Source organism: Phocoena sinus, chromosome 21 (genome assembly GCF_008692025.1).
Source record: "Phocoena sinus isolate mPhoSin1 chromosome 21, mPhoSin1.pri, whole genome shotgun sequence".
Classification (NCBI taxonomy): domain Eukaryota; kingdom Metazoa; phylum Chordata; class Mammalia; order Artiodactyla; family Phocoenidae; genus Phocoena; species Phocoena sinus.
In genome coordinates, this window is record NC_045783.1 from 30,667,281 (window position 1) to 30,680,738 (window position 13,458).

Here is a 13,458-nt window from a genome sequence, read left to right on the forward strand (position 1 = left end):
TGGTATGTTAGTTTCAGCTTCACAACAAAATGAATCAGTTATATATATACATGTGTTCCCCTATCTCTTCCCGCTTGCGTCTGAGGTACTTTTAAATGAAAAACTAGTTATTTGCTTATAAAGCTAACTTTTTTCCTATAATCATAAAATAATACATGCTTATTGAAGAATACTTGGAAAATTCAGAAATAGAAAGGATTCTTTTTATAAATTTATTTATTTTATTTTTGGCTGCATTGGGTCTTCATTGCAGTGCTTGGGCTTTCTCTAGCTGTGGTGAGCAGGGACCACTCTTCGTTGCAGTGCGCGGGCTTCTCATTGCGGTGGCTTCTCTTGTTGCGGAGCATGGGTTCTAGGCGCGTGGGCTTCAGTAGTTGTGGCACGCAGGCTCAGCAGTCGTGGCGTACGGGCTTAGTTGCTCCACGGCATGTGGGATCTTCCCAGACCAGGGCTCGAACCCGTGTCCCCTGCATTGGCAGGTGGATTCTTAACCACTGCACCACCAGGGAAGCCCCTAGAAAGGATTTTTAAAAATAAAATATTTGTTCACTCTTCCTCTTTTGTACCTTTTGAACTTTGTACAGTGTGCATATATTTCCTATTGACAAAATAATGGAAGGACATAAATCCATCTGTTCAAATATCCTGTTTGATTTTCTTTGTTTTGTAATCACCAGCTTGTGTTGTGAACCACTGAAGTAACAGCCAACCCGCTTCACTGACCACCATAGGCATCTCTTGGAATAAACCAGATAGTTTATTCCAGTTGCCAACTTTAACTATATTCACCCCCAGTATTTTCTAATCGTAGCCCCTATGTAGGCTCGGTGCTGAGGAAATGAATTATGAAAGTAGTCTAAGCAAAAATAAAGTTTAGTACGAAAGCAAGGTCAAGGATCCAAACCTAAGGTATCTATCTATTCATTCTCTCTCTCTGATTCCACAGGCCCAGTTCTTCCCTTGTAATCACAGGGCATCACTGGGGATGCAGGATTCCAAGCCATGCACTGCCCTTGTTCAAACTGACAGAAAAACAATGTCATCAGCATGAATCAATAGGAATGGTGCATTTAGCCAGGAGACTCTTATTTCTGGGGACTAGATGGGCACTTCATTTTGAAGTTTATATTAGTGTCAGATTTAGCAGTATGGCAATGTTTTCCAAACTTTGTCACAGGGAAGTAATTCTGGCATGTGTACATATGTAATGTCTATATATGTATGTATGAGTATAAAAAGTACTATAGAGTGGGTGGCTTAAACAACAGAAATTTATTTTCTCACAGTCTGGAGGCTGGAGTCCGGGATGGGGTTGCCAGCATGGTTGCGCTCTGGTGAGAGCTCTCTTCTAGGACTGCAGACGGCTGCCTTCTTGCTGTGTGTTCACACGGCTTTTCCTTGGTGCTGTGGAGACAGGGAGAGAGATCTCTTCCTCTTCTTATATGGCCATCAATCCTATCGGATTAGGACCTCACCCTTATAAACTCATTCAACCTTAATTACCTCCTAAAAGCTCCACCTCCAAATGCAGTCAGATTGGGAGTTAGGTCTTCAACATATGACTTTTATTTTGGAAGTAACATAATTCACCAGATATGTATATACATATATATATATGTATATATTACAAATTTGATTTTATATACACACTTCCAGGTATTTCACCAAAGTTTTCTTGTTTTTGATTTTATTTTATTACTGTCCCTTACTGCAGTTTCCCTTACCCTATAAACAGAAATTGCCAATGTTCTTCTATTTTTCCTATTCTCAAGGCTCTGAGAATTGGAGCTAAGCGATAACCCTAGGTGTTGGGCAGGGACCACTGAACCAGGACTCACAACTCATGTCTTGCTATGTGATTCTGAGACTGTATCTCTCCTTAAAAACCTAAAGTCTTCCACCTGTAAAATGGGATTAATAATCTATAAACCTGTGAAAGTGTGAAGAAAGAGTAGTTAATAATTTGTCGTGTAATGTTAGCTCTTTGTAATAAAAGTTTCAAAATGAAATGCAAAGATTTTAATTCAAAGGTATGAAGCTGATTGCTAAAGTTTAACAGACATTCTCAGCAATTACCATGTGCCCTAAAAACATTAACTCAGTCTCAACAACAATGGTATGAGATAAGTTATCTGTTATCACCACCTTCTCCATTTTATAGAAATACAGAGAAGCAGAGTAACTGGTCCATGGCTATAGAGCTAATTAGGAACAGAGTCAGGAGTCACATCCCGGTGGCAGTTTGGTGTTAAGAGACCAGTTACCATGCAGTCATGAACTATGAAATTGCTGCTTATTTACTTCTAATAGTGTCACTTCCTTGTTCAAAAACCTCCAGTGGCTCTTAAAGCCTAAAGTAATAAAGTAAAACTCATTTGCTTAGCAATAGACCCTCCAGCAACCTTTCTTTCCTGTTTTGTTCCCCATGAAAATCCTTTCTTCATCCTCCCTACTTCCACCGTGCTCCAGCTGCACAGGACCAGTCACTTTATCTGGAACCCATTTATTCTCATGCTCCTCTCCACCTTCCACATTTTACACCATCTACACCTTCAAGGTTCTTCCAAAGTGCCATCTCCTTCATACATTTTCTCCTGCACCTCTCAACCCCAGCTGGTTGTTTTTTTCCCACAAAATTTTCTCTTTCCTCTTGTCCCTGCTTGTATTAGTTTCTGGCTTTTCTTTCCTTTTGTTACATTCCCTCCCAACTAAATGATGGGATTCTTGAGGGGTGCAATATGCTTTCTCATAGAACTTTAAAATTTTTCATTATAATTTAAAATCATTATTGTTCTTCTTTGATAAGCAAATGTATGCAGGCTTACTGCAAAAAATAACACGTTACAGAAATACATCTCTTAGAAAGTGAGATTCGTCATTACAGTCCCTCTTCCCATGCCCTAAGAGAACTGTGCCTAACAGCTTGGAATATAGTCTTTTAGACTTTTTTTCATGTAATACATACGTACGGTTTTTATTTACAGAAATGGGATTGTATTATACAGGCACCTTTGTACCTTTTTTAGTCCTACTTATTTAGTATTTTTTCATATAGAAAAAATTTCATATAGTATTTTTCATTCTTTTTTAACAGCTGCATAGTATAAGATTATATGGCATTAATGGTATTTACCTGTTCAATCCCTTGCTGATGAGAATGACAGTGATTTCCAAATTTCACTATTATGCTGCAGCAAATGTGTATATATATTCCAGATATACATTTCGTATATACACATAAACATACACTCCATCTATACTATATATACCTCCGGATGACTTTCTGTAGGACAAATCTTTGGACATGAAATTGCTAGCTGAAAAGGAAAGGAGATTCTAAATGATGATAGTTATCGAAAATGTGGAGGGAAAGAGTCTTGTTTTATGTCTTCCTGAATCCTTCACAAACTTGGTGGTTAAGAGGGGGCCAGCTCTGGCGTCAGACTGCACAGGCTTGTAACTAGGCTTGGTCTCCATGTTTTAGTCATCTCATCTATAAAATGGGGAAATAGTAGTACCTTACTCCCAGTGTTGTAAGATTTAAATGAGACAATACATGTAAAGCAATTAACATTTAGTAAGCACCTGGAAAATAAGTAAGTATAAGATATATGGGAGGAAAAATAGTTAATAGGTTCAGATCATTGTTTGCTGAATGAATAGGACTGAATAGAACAATAGTAGTTTGAGTAATCTTTCTAGAAATGGATGGTACTTTGCTATTGAAACCAACAACAACTCTTTATAAAATGACCAGCTAGCACTAGAAGTGCGATGGCCTTGGAGCAATTCATCTTTGTGCGAAATTAACTGGCCTGAACCAGGATCAACCACTGACCTTGGCCTCTTCAGTCCCACACTTTCCCCAACGGAACTACCTGGCCCCCAGCTTCAGCCTGGTACCTTCCATAATGGTGTCTCTAAGGACAGAGCACAATGTTGTTCCCCAGAGGGTGCCCTGGCTCACCACTGAAGGTCGTTAGGGCATCTAGTTACCCAGCCGTGAACACTGAAAATGAATAGAAAAGTGCATAAATGGGTATAGAGTATAAGGCTCTCTGTTTAAATTCTTAGGTTCTGGACCAGTAGTCTCCATCTTCATGGAAAGGTTCCCACATCAATACTAGAAGATTCTGGGTTCCAGAAACACCTCTGCCACTAACCAGCTGCAAAACCTTCAGCAAATTGTTGAACCTCATCTTGCACTGATACAACAGGGGACTGAGAGAGCTGATGTGAAAGGCCTTTTTTGACATTCCTTTCCCAATAGGCGGAGTCACATTTTCAGACATCCGGGCTGTTTATTGCACTGAAAAAAATGAATGCATAAAATCAGTCAATGTAAATACTTTCAAAATGTGTCGGAGATGGCAAAAGGACCACAGCAGGGCTCAGACTCAATTGACACTCTGTGCCACTACGGGAGGGGGTGGCAGGAGACCTCTGAGGAAACAGTGGAAATACAGGAGTCAGAGAAGAAATTGTAATCTAACTGGGGCCAGGTCCTGGCTAGCGATAAATGTGGCAGTAAACAGGGATCCCAGTGAAGTACAAGCATCACCCAAAGGGCACTGATGACCCCCCAACCCCACCCCAGCCCAACACTGGAGTCAAATTGTCCCCATCTTCTCAGGCCCATTTCAAAATTCACTACTTCCTTCTCGAGGACCCCTCCCAAACATATGCGTGTGCGCGCACACACACATGTCTTGTTCCTCTAAAAGTTGGTAGTACTTTGTCACTCCGTGCCATTTTCATGGCATTTCCAGGAGGGATACAAGGCTGCGTCAACCTCCTAGTAACACTTGCATCCTCTCGACGAGCTTTGCCTCCCAGGCATCCAGTACAGTAGTGCTCAGGAAATATTTGTGACTGTGATTGAGTAACTCAGGCAGGCCCCGCAGGGACTAGAGTTTTATGGGTTTAATATGTACCATACCATGGAATCTGAGACTTTTTACCTCATGGCTCATACTGGAAACCATCCCTTCCAGTCGGATTTACTGGGAACTCGATGGAATTTTGTTCCATTTCACCCTGAAAACCATAATCTAATTTTTCAATTCGAAAACATTTACATAGCACCTACTTCACGTTGGGCAGTAATCCAAACACTCTACAAATGTTAACTCATTCACTCTTTGTAGGCATCCAGATGTAGAAAATAAGGCACGGAAAGGTTGTCACTTGCTCTGGGATCAAAGCTAATAAGCACCACAGCTGGGATTCAAACCCAGGCCATCTGGTTCCAGAGTATATGCTCTGCCTGAAATTTATGTGAGTGGCAAAAATCTTCATGAGCAGATAGAAAAAAAAAAAAAATTTGACGTTGATGTATTTATTTCAAAGGAAATGCTTTTTTTCTTGTGTCCCCCTTTCCTTCCTCATTCAAAGCAAAATGTTCTAAAGCAAACAGTCTTTTTTCACACCTGAGAGAGCAGGTCGGTTCATTTTTGCTTTGGCAATCAAAATGGAAGAGGAAACGTGTGGTTTCATCACTGGTGCTTTCGGGGTGTGTGCTGAGCGTGGTCCTACCTTCCTCCCGGCTCGTCTGGCTGGGGCCCCCCTCCCCCAGGCTTTGCTGCCTCAGGTCCTGGAGACTTTTTAACAGTCTGCCTTTCCCCTTCCAACACTGGGACGTGGACCAGCCTTTCCCGCAATCCCGCCCATCCAGCCTTAAGGGTCTTCTTCGGCCCTCCCCTGCGTCAAAGCCTTGTAACTAGGACTCGACCTTATCAACTATATTTGCACCAAAATCCCCAGGAATCGCAGCTCCCGGTCGGTCCTCCATCCCAGGGTCAATCCACTACGTTTTCTGTGTTTCGAATGTTATGTGCCTGGCTGCATGTACATTGAAATATCTATCTCCTCACGTGCGAGGCCGGTGTCAGAACCTGACAGACGAGCCATTGATAACTGTGGGACCCAGGGCAAATTCCTTAACGTCTCTGAGTCTCGGTTTCCTCATCGTGAAGGGGATTGATACCCATAGGGTTGCAGCGTGGATCAAATGCGGTAACGCAGAGGCTGCACCGGCACCCGACAGTTCTCTTAGGTTCCTCTTGGCAATATTACTTAATACCTGCTGCTTGTCTGTTTCCCATTTTCCCCCAGAGCTCCCTCCCGCTCCGAGGGCTGGAAAGGCGTCTTTGCGTCACGCTCTGAAAAAGTCCCTATACAGCCGTTAGAACTTACGACCCCCCTGGGCTCCTGGGGCACATGCATGACAACCCGGGAGAATCTGAGATGCTTCCTTCGACGCTAACCCTAAACCCCGATGGCTGAAGGCTCCGGGTCCCGGGAAGGCCAGGCTGAAGTCGCTGGAGCGGGGGTGGGGGAGGAGGTGGGTGCTTTGGGAAGAATAAACGGGGTAAAGAGTGAGCCCGCGGGCCGGCTCGTCTCCCTGTTTCTAGGATGCCCTCATCCCCGGGCCCCTTTCCCACTCGGACACCTGCTGCCCGGGGCCTGCGTCGGAAGCAGGGCCTCCCCCGGCGCGGCCGAGGTGGTCCCGGCGCGCAGCCTCTGGGGCCGCCTCCGGGCGCCCCGCCCCCGCCGAGTCCGCGCAGCCCGCGCGCCCGGCCGCGCCCCCTCCCAGCCCGCGGCGCCCCGGCACCCCTCTCCGCCCCCGGCGGGCTCGGCGGAGCATTGTACTCACATCCGGGGCTGGGTTTTGCTTTAATGCGAAACGTAATTAACCCGGAAAAAAGAGCCGAAGGACAAGAGAGGAGGAGGGAGGGAGGAGGGGAGGGGGAGAGGAGCGAGAGGCGCGAGAGACCCCGAGAGTTTGGCGGCGACAGACATCCCCCGAGAGCGACGGCCCGCGGGGCCCCAGAGGCGCTTCCCAGCCCGATGTAACCCACGCACCCTGCCCGAGCCCCGGCCCTGCGCGGCGGGGTAAGTGGGGCGCCCGCGCTGGCCCGGGAGCGGCGCGGCGCCGAGGGGCGGGCGGGGGGGGGGAGCGCCCCCCTGCGGGCCGAGGGGAGGTCGCCGCCGTCTCGCGGCCGCCTCCGGTGGCCCCCGGCGAGCCCTCAGGGCAGCCCCTCCTCCAGCCCTCGGGAGCGCCCGGGGTGGCCAAGGTCGCCGCCGCCAGGGGTCGGGCTGCGGGGTGGGGCCGCGGGCAGGGTGGGGGCGGGTGTTCTGCGGAGCTGCGTTTTCTCACGTTTGCAGCGGCGAAACTTCTCCGCGGGTTCTGGCGCTGGGGCCCCGGCTCGGCCACGACTGCCAGGGCAGCGGGTAGGGGAGACGAGCAGAGAACGTGCAGGCAAGTCCCCGGGGGCACGGATGGGGCCGTGGAGACTCATCTTTCTCTTCCCCTATTACCTTATTCCGTGGCAGGCCTAGAAGCCTCCCGAGGGAGATGCCTCCCTTCACTCTGGGTCCAGCCCGGGCCCCTCGGGCTTCTGGAACTACGGACTCTGGGGTGACTTAAAGGAAACTGTCCTAAAATGCAGATTTGGTGTCAGGTCGGGAAAGCACTCGAGGGGAGCTGTCTGTCTGTCTGTCTCACGAACTTCTTCCTCACCTTACCCGCTTCCTTCTTCTGCTCCAGTTCTGAAGACTGCTATTTCATCGAAAAAAAAAAAAAAAAAAAAAAAAAGAGGAAAGGGAAAAGAGAGGCCTTGTAGGAACGAAAAGTGTGAGAGGAGGCGCGGCAGGGCCACCTCACTGGGGGCGGACCCATCTCCTCCCCAGGCCAGCCCTGAACCCCCAGCCTCTCGCTGTAAGGTTTCCTTGCTACTTGGTGAATCTTCCCCTTCTAACTCCTTCTCCCGCCACCCGCCCCGTCTTTCTTTAGGACTCCAGATGGGGATTTTCAGAGGAGAGTAACCCGCAGAGAAGGGGAGGGGACAGGCATTCTACCGGGACGCCAGCGGTGACACCCGCGAGGCATCTCGGTCCGCTGAGTGGTGGTTGCACTTGGGCTGAAGTTCCAAAATTGTACTTCTGTTTTCTTAATATATCTAAGTCAATCCCCTTTTTCCTCCTTTCTGGAGCTTCATCATTTTTCTTTGTTTGGTGGCAAAGCCTTCAGAAACAGTAAAGCCAAAGATCTTGAAAGAATCGAAGTGTTTGTTTTCTATTTCAGTTGCATTCAGCTGACATTTATAGGGTAATTAAGACAGGAAAGGCAGTGATGAACAAAATGTAGCCTCTGTCTTCAGGGAGCTTACCATCTGATGGAGGACACAGGCGGTACACCAGGGCCTAGGACACAATGCAGATTGCTAAAATAGAGATCCAGCATGCTTTGAGAAGCCAGAGGAAGCTTTAAAAGCCTTCTCCTCCTTTCATATATTAGCCTTCACCATCGTGTGCCACTTGAACGCAGGTGACTTTTGCCATAGCTTGCAGTCTAGACTTTGTGGCCAGCCTGGTGTGTGACATGTACTAGGTGCTAAGTAAACGTTTCTTGAATGAATGAGTGAGTGACTGCAAGGGCATGAATTGTTTGCCCCTATCCAAATGGAAGAGAAGAGAGCAATGTGGTGGTGCCTCAAGCTCGTTTGAGCTGGTTCATGAGGGCTTCCCTTGGGTGTTGCCTTTGGACCTAAGTATCCTTCGCCCTCCTTGTAAGCCCCGCTTTTGACAAAGTGCCTATGGCACTCCTACTGATGGGAGCCTCGCTCACTTCACAGATGGGTAATCACCTAGGTATGGATTGGGGAACCACCTGCCCTTTGGTGGAGAGTTTGCAGTGCTTCTTTTTCCCTGTCGTTGGTGCTTGCTTCTGTCTTCTGTGTAAGGAAGTAGGGCCTGCAAATCCCGTCGTGTCATCGTAGTGAGCTGAACTGTAATTCAGCTCGGTGTTTTCCCCCGAGGTTAAAATAAATCCTGGAGACATGCAGATTTTGGTCGGTGCCTACTTATGGAGAGATTCTGCAAAAATGGGAAGGGAGAATCATCAGCCCCATCAGCCAGCCACGCCCCTCCGAGCAGCCCTCCTGCTGGCTTGCCTGGTATTTGCCGAAAGTGCCGGATCACTAGGGAGCCGGGAGCAGCAGGGCCTCGATCTCCGGATGTGCATCCAGCTGGCGCTTCATTGATCTCCGGTCTTCTTCATGGGGCAGGTGGGCAGGTGGGTGATGCCCCTGTTAAAAGGCTGGAACGCCTCAAATTAGATCTTGCTGTGGCCCCAGTGCAGTAAATATCTCTTCTGTTTCCCTGAAACTGTAGTAAGTAGTTATTTTGGCCGAGATGGTCGTGGAGCTTGGAAAAGATGATCTGGGTGCTGGGGCGTTGCACTGCTCGGCCTCTTCCCTCTTCCCACCGCTGCCTTACTTTCAGTTTTCCACGTGTCTTAGTGAGCTGGAGAGGACTCCGGCAATCCAATCTGTTAGGCTTTGGAAAGGAAGGAAGCAGAGCAAATATTATAGTGTGACAGTCTATGGCAAGAGCAGAATCCTAGCCCTGCCTGATATAAGCCCATCATTGAGCCAGGGAATTGGCCAGGGCAGGGAGATAGGGCAGCTGGGGGGTGGGAGGGATGGGGTCCCTTGCTTCCTGTTCTGCACAGGTCTGTGGTTGCTGTAGTGGGACAGTAATTGGAAGGCCCCGTTGACCTTTACTCCGAACCTTGGGCTGCCTTTCTGCCCGGCCAGCTGAGATAAAAAGGGAGGTTCCCTTCTCCCTGAGAAACACTGGGGTTAAAGTGCAAAGGCAAGGGCTCGCCCTCCCATCAGCTAGGACTCTCTTTTGGCCATCCATTTGCGGAGCGGATCTCTGCTGCTCTGATTCTCCCACGGGCCAAGCAGGAGGTGGCTCCAGAGACCCTTCCTTGGCGTCTGATCGCAGGCCTGGTTCTGTTAACTTTCAGGGTGGCCTGGCCGAGATGGAGTCGGTGGATCTCTTGGACTGTTTTTTTTTTAACCTTTTGGAGAATTTTCGAGAAATATGATGGTTCTTGGAGTAGACGGAAGAGTAAGGGCAGCTTATGCCTTTCCTTGTGAGGGATTCCAGCGTCACTGCCTTCCCAGTGGGATTTACTTATTGATATTTGAGGCGTGGAGACGGCCTGGCAGCTGCCTGCCCTGTTTTACCTAGCGGTGGGGGTCATGTACTACTTGTTAGGCACTACACACGCACACATCTTCACAACAACAGTTACACAGTGCTTAGTCTTTGCCATGCCTCCTCTTAAGCACTTTTCACACATTATTTCATTTAATGCACACAGCAGCCTTTGAAGTAGGTACAGCGATTCTCTCCATTTTGCAAATGAGGAAATAGGCCCTGAAGAGTTTAGTAGAGTCTGTCTGACTCTAAAACCCATGCTCTTTCACTTCACTCCAGCACAGCGGTGGGTCACTGAAATCAGCTCGCCCTCTTCAGTGGTCACATTCTTGCAAGAGTTTTGTCAGACGCTCTCAGACCCATCCTTGTCACCTGCACGTGCTCTGTGCCACACCTGGCTCCGCCTCCGTCCCTACATCCAGAGACGGGAGCACAGTGCCTTTAGACAGGCAGGCTTAGGCCCTTTAGACTTTCCCCCCAGCACTCTGCAAGAGGCTAGTGCGTAGGAGAAATAAGGATGCTTTCTTTTCCTTCTACTGCCCAGGTTTTAGTGGGTGAGAAGGTCCAACTTTTAAAGGAAGATGAAGCTGCTGTGCTGTTACCAGTAAGAAGGCCTACGGTGAAACTGAATCGCAGAGCCTAGTAACTGGATTCTGAAAGTGGGAGATCTCAGTTTTTATAGGCTATTTATAACCCCTGGGGCTGGTCCCTGTGCTGGTGAACTCTCTGGGGGGAGGTGGTCTCAGGAGCCTTGAGTCAAGGGCAGGCCTTTGTTTCGTACCAGCTCTAACAACCACATTTTCTCTGAACATAGATGAGGCTGCTGTTCAGAGAGGTCAGGAGTGTTTAAAACATTTTGCTGTTTTTGGCATCTTTGTTGGAGTGGTATCAGTAGTCAGTCGTTCCTGCCGTTTCCCCAGTATTTTTTTCCCTTAAAAAAATTCCTCGAGTGTCTCTTGCCCTCCATTGAGAGTTCTTGGGTCCAGGGGACGTCGGGCACCTTCTCTTACCCTCCCCATTCCTGTGGATGTCTGCATTCCTCAGCCTGCTCTTCCGCTGGGAATGTGTTCTCAGTACATTCTCTTCTCTCTCACATTATTCTCCGGCCTCAGACTATTTGGAATGTGCTCTTATGACAGCTTCAGAATGCAATGATGTTATAACGGTAGGAAATAGATGTTCCCACATTTTGGAAGTTGGAGTCTTTGGCCCAGTCTCAGAGCTGTGTTCTGAAATAGCCACGCTTGTGTTTTGTTGTTGTCATTCTTGTGTTTTTACTGGGCCCTGGGCATTCGTGGGCCCTCCGCGGTGCACCCTTATGTAGGTGGGAGATGGAAACATAGGCGAACTCTCTGTTCGCATGGCCCATACGTTTTCTAACCTCCACACCCCAGTTCCTGTCTGCTTATTACGGTCCTCTCTGAGACCTCTGATGTCATTTCCCGATTAACTTTCTCCTGTAGAAATTTAGCAATTTCCCGTTGGTATCCCTCTCACTTACCACTGATGCTACTGTCCCCAGCTTCTACCCTCGAGGATGACAAGATAGCAGATGTTTTCACTGCATCCCTGCCCGCCCCCCTATGTTAAGAACGCCTTCCTGACTTTTTTCTGGAGCAAAATCCCTGAAATTCCCTTTCCTACCAACGCCAAGTAACATGAAAGAAAAATAACCAAATTTAAAAATGGATTCATTTTTTTTTGAGTTGAACTACCGGAGATTATAGTGGATTATTTCATCCTGGGGCCAATACCATTTAAGGCTTTATCTCTGTTACCACTTTCTTTCGTTTGTATTTACCTCAGAAGTATCGGGACGATCAGGCAGATGAATCTCCCTTATTTCACTCTATTTTTTCCTGTATCTTCAAGCCACATTAGAGATCTTACACATAAGACGTCCAGTACAGTAAGCCAGAGCTTTCATGACTTAATAGCTCTTCAGCTTTTCTTTAAAAAAAAAAAAAAAACCTATTTATCCATCTTTTCATTCATCTATCTAGACATTTAACTTAAAGACATCAGCCCCATCTCCCAAGTTTCAAGAAGGAAAATTCCACTGGGGGTGTCTTTGTCGGAATCCGTGCTTCTGGGCATGCTGTGCTCCAGGCTCTGTGACAGCAGAGGGAAAGAGGCACTGACTTGCGTGTGAATCTTCAGTTGACCCCCAGGACAGGGGCTCCTCTTATGAAGACCAGAGAGCAAGCAACCAAACCCACAGAGGAAAGAAAGAGCTTCTCTTAGGGGAGGCTGCAGTAGGAAGTAAGAAACCCAACTAGATTGGAGGGTGCAAAGCCCCTCTGGGTAGGTACCTATTTTTTTGGGCAATTCTGATGGGTGGAACATGGCTTTATTAGATTTAAGACTTTGAAACACTAAGAAGTCCCAAGAGCGCTATAATTTAGCAAGGTTTTGCTTGTTTATGGACTCCGGAGAATTGAGAAATTTATTCTCAGCTTCAAAACTTGTACGCTGGGGATGGGGGTGTGTGTGGAGTTAAATAGCTTTCCCTCCTGCTAAATAAAGTAACATACATTTCCTGTAGAAAATTGGAAAATATGGAAAAAAATATAGATGTAGATAAAATTCGCCTGTGACCCATAGATAATAACTGCTAATATTTTGGTGCCTGGATGTCAGTCTTTTTCTATCCAAATATAGAAATATAAAATAACACTTAGAGGACTGGGATCATATTCTAAATCATATTGTATCTTTAAAAAACTTTGGGGGAGTTTTTCCCTAATTCATTTAAAAGTACTTGAAAACATAGCTATTTAAAGATTGTGCAACATTTCCTTATGTGAATGTCCTATCATTTATTTATTATTCCCTAATCATTTGGACATTCAGGGCGTTTCCAACTTTGTGTCATTATAAATTCTGTTGCAGTTGCCATCGTTTTATTTTAATCTGTATTTGCATCTTTGTTTATTTACTTGGATGGAATTCTAGAAGTAGAATTTCTGGGTCAAAGGATAGGAACATTTTTAGCTCTCTAGTTCCATACCGCCAAATTGCTTTCCGGAAAGCTTCATACTACTGTCCCGGGTGTATAAGAACCCTAAGAAGTGTCTTCAGGAGACAGCCTTCTTACTTTTCTTCCCTGCTAATGCCTCAGTCTCCCATTGGGACATGTTTTATTTTCTTAGGGTTTTGGTCCCAAGTTGTCTCTTGTATATTAATGAGCCTGATAAAGATGTCAGTTGTCTCAATTCCTAGGGGAGAATTTATTCTTGGCTTGAATCTCCTCCAATCATGGAGGCTAAGGCACTGGAATGGGCAGTAGAGGAGATATTTGGGACGGGGATGTTGCCCTGTGCCCTCATCTCATTCGATGGTGGGCAGCCATTGATTCTTTTCTCATGAGCTTCATCTCGTCAGCGGGCAAGTGTTGGCCAGGAATCTCGGGTTAGTTGACATTTAACCCATTTTCTGCTGCTGATC

General features: G+C 46.9%; 1 protein-coding gene and 1 long non-coding RNA gene across 8 annotated transcripts in view; one reads left to right on the forward strand and one right to left on the reverse strand.

Moving 5' to 3' along the window:
* Window positions 1–453: 453 nt before the first annotated feature.
* On the reverse strand, window positions 454–7,434 carry LOC116746860. 2 transcript variants are annotated; one of them, XR_004347899.1, is made up of 4 exons: window positions 7,321–7,434; window positions 3,134–4,309; window positions 1,285–1,404; window positions 454–514 (listed from the first exon to the last, which is right to left on the reverse strand). It is a non-coding gene; the product is annotated as an uncharacterized LOC116746860 (long non-coding RNA). The 2 variants fall into 2 exon arrangements; XR_004347898.1 differs by lacking the exon at window positions 7,321–7,434 and having other exon boundaries at window positions 3,134–6,343.
* The window catches only part of PLEKHA2 (pleckstrin homology domain containing A2), a 57,805-nt gene continuing 50,699 nt past the window's right edge, over window positions 6,353–13,458 (forward strand). Inside the window, exon 1 of one of the 6 annotated variants that reach the window (XR_004347896.1) lies at window positions 6,353–6,894. The gene's annotated coding sequence lies outside the window, so the exon portion shown is untranslated. Of the gene's footprint in view, window positions 6,895–6,985; window positions 7,262–8,947; window positions 9,077–13,458 lie in introns of those variants that run through there. The other 5 variants (XM_032618610.1, XR_004347897.1, XM_032618605.1 and 2 more) reach the window with 5 other exon arrangements.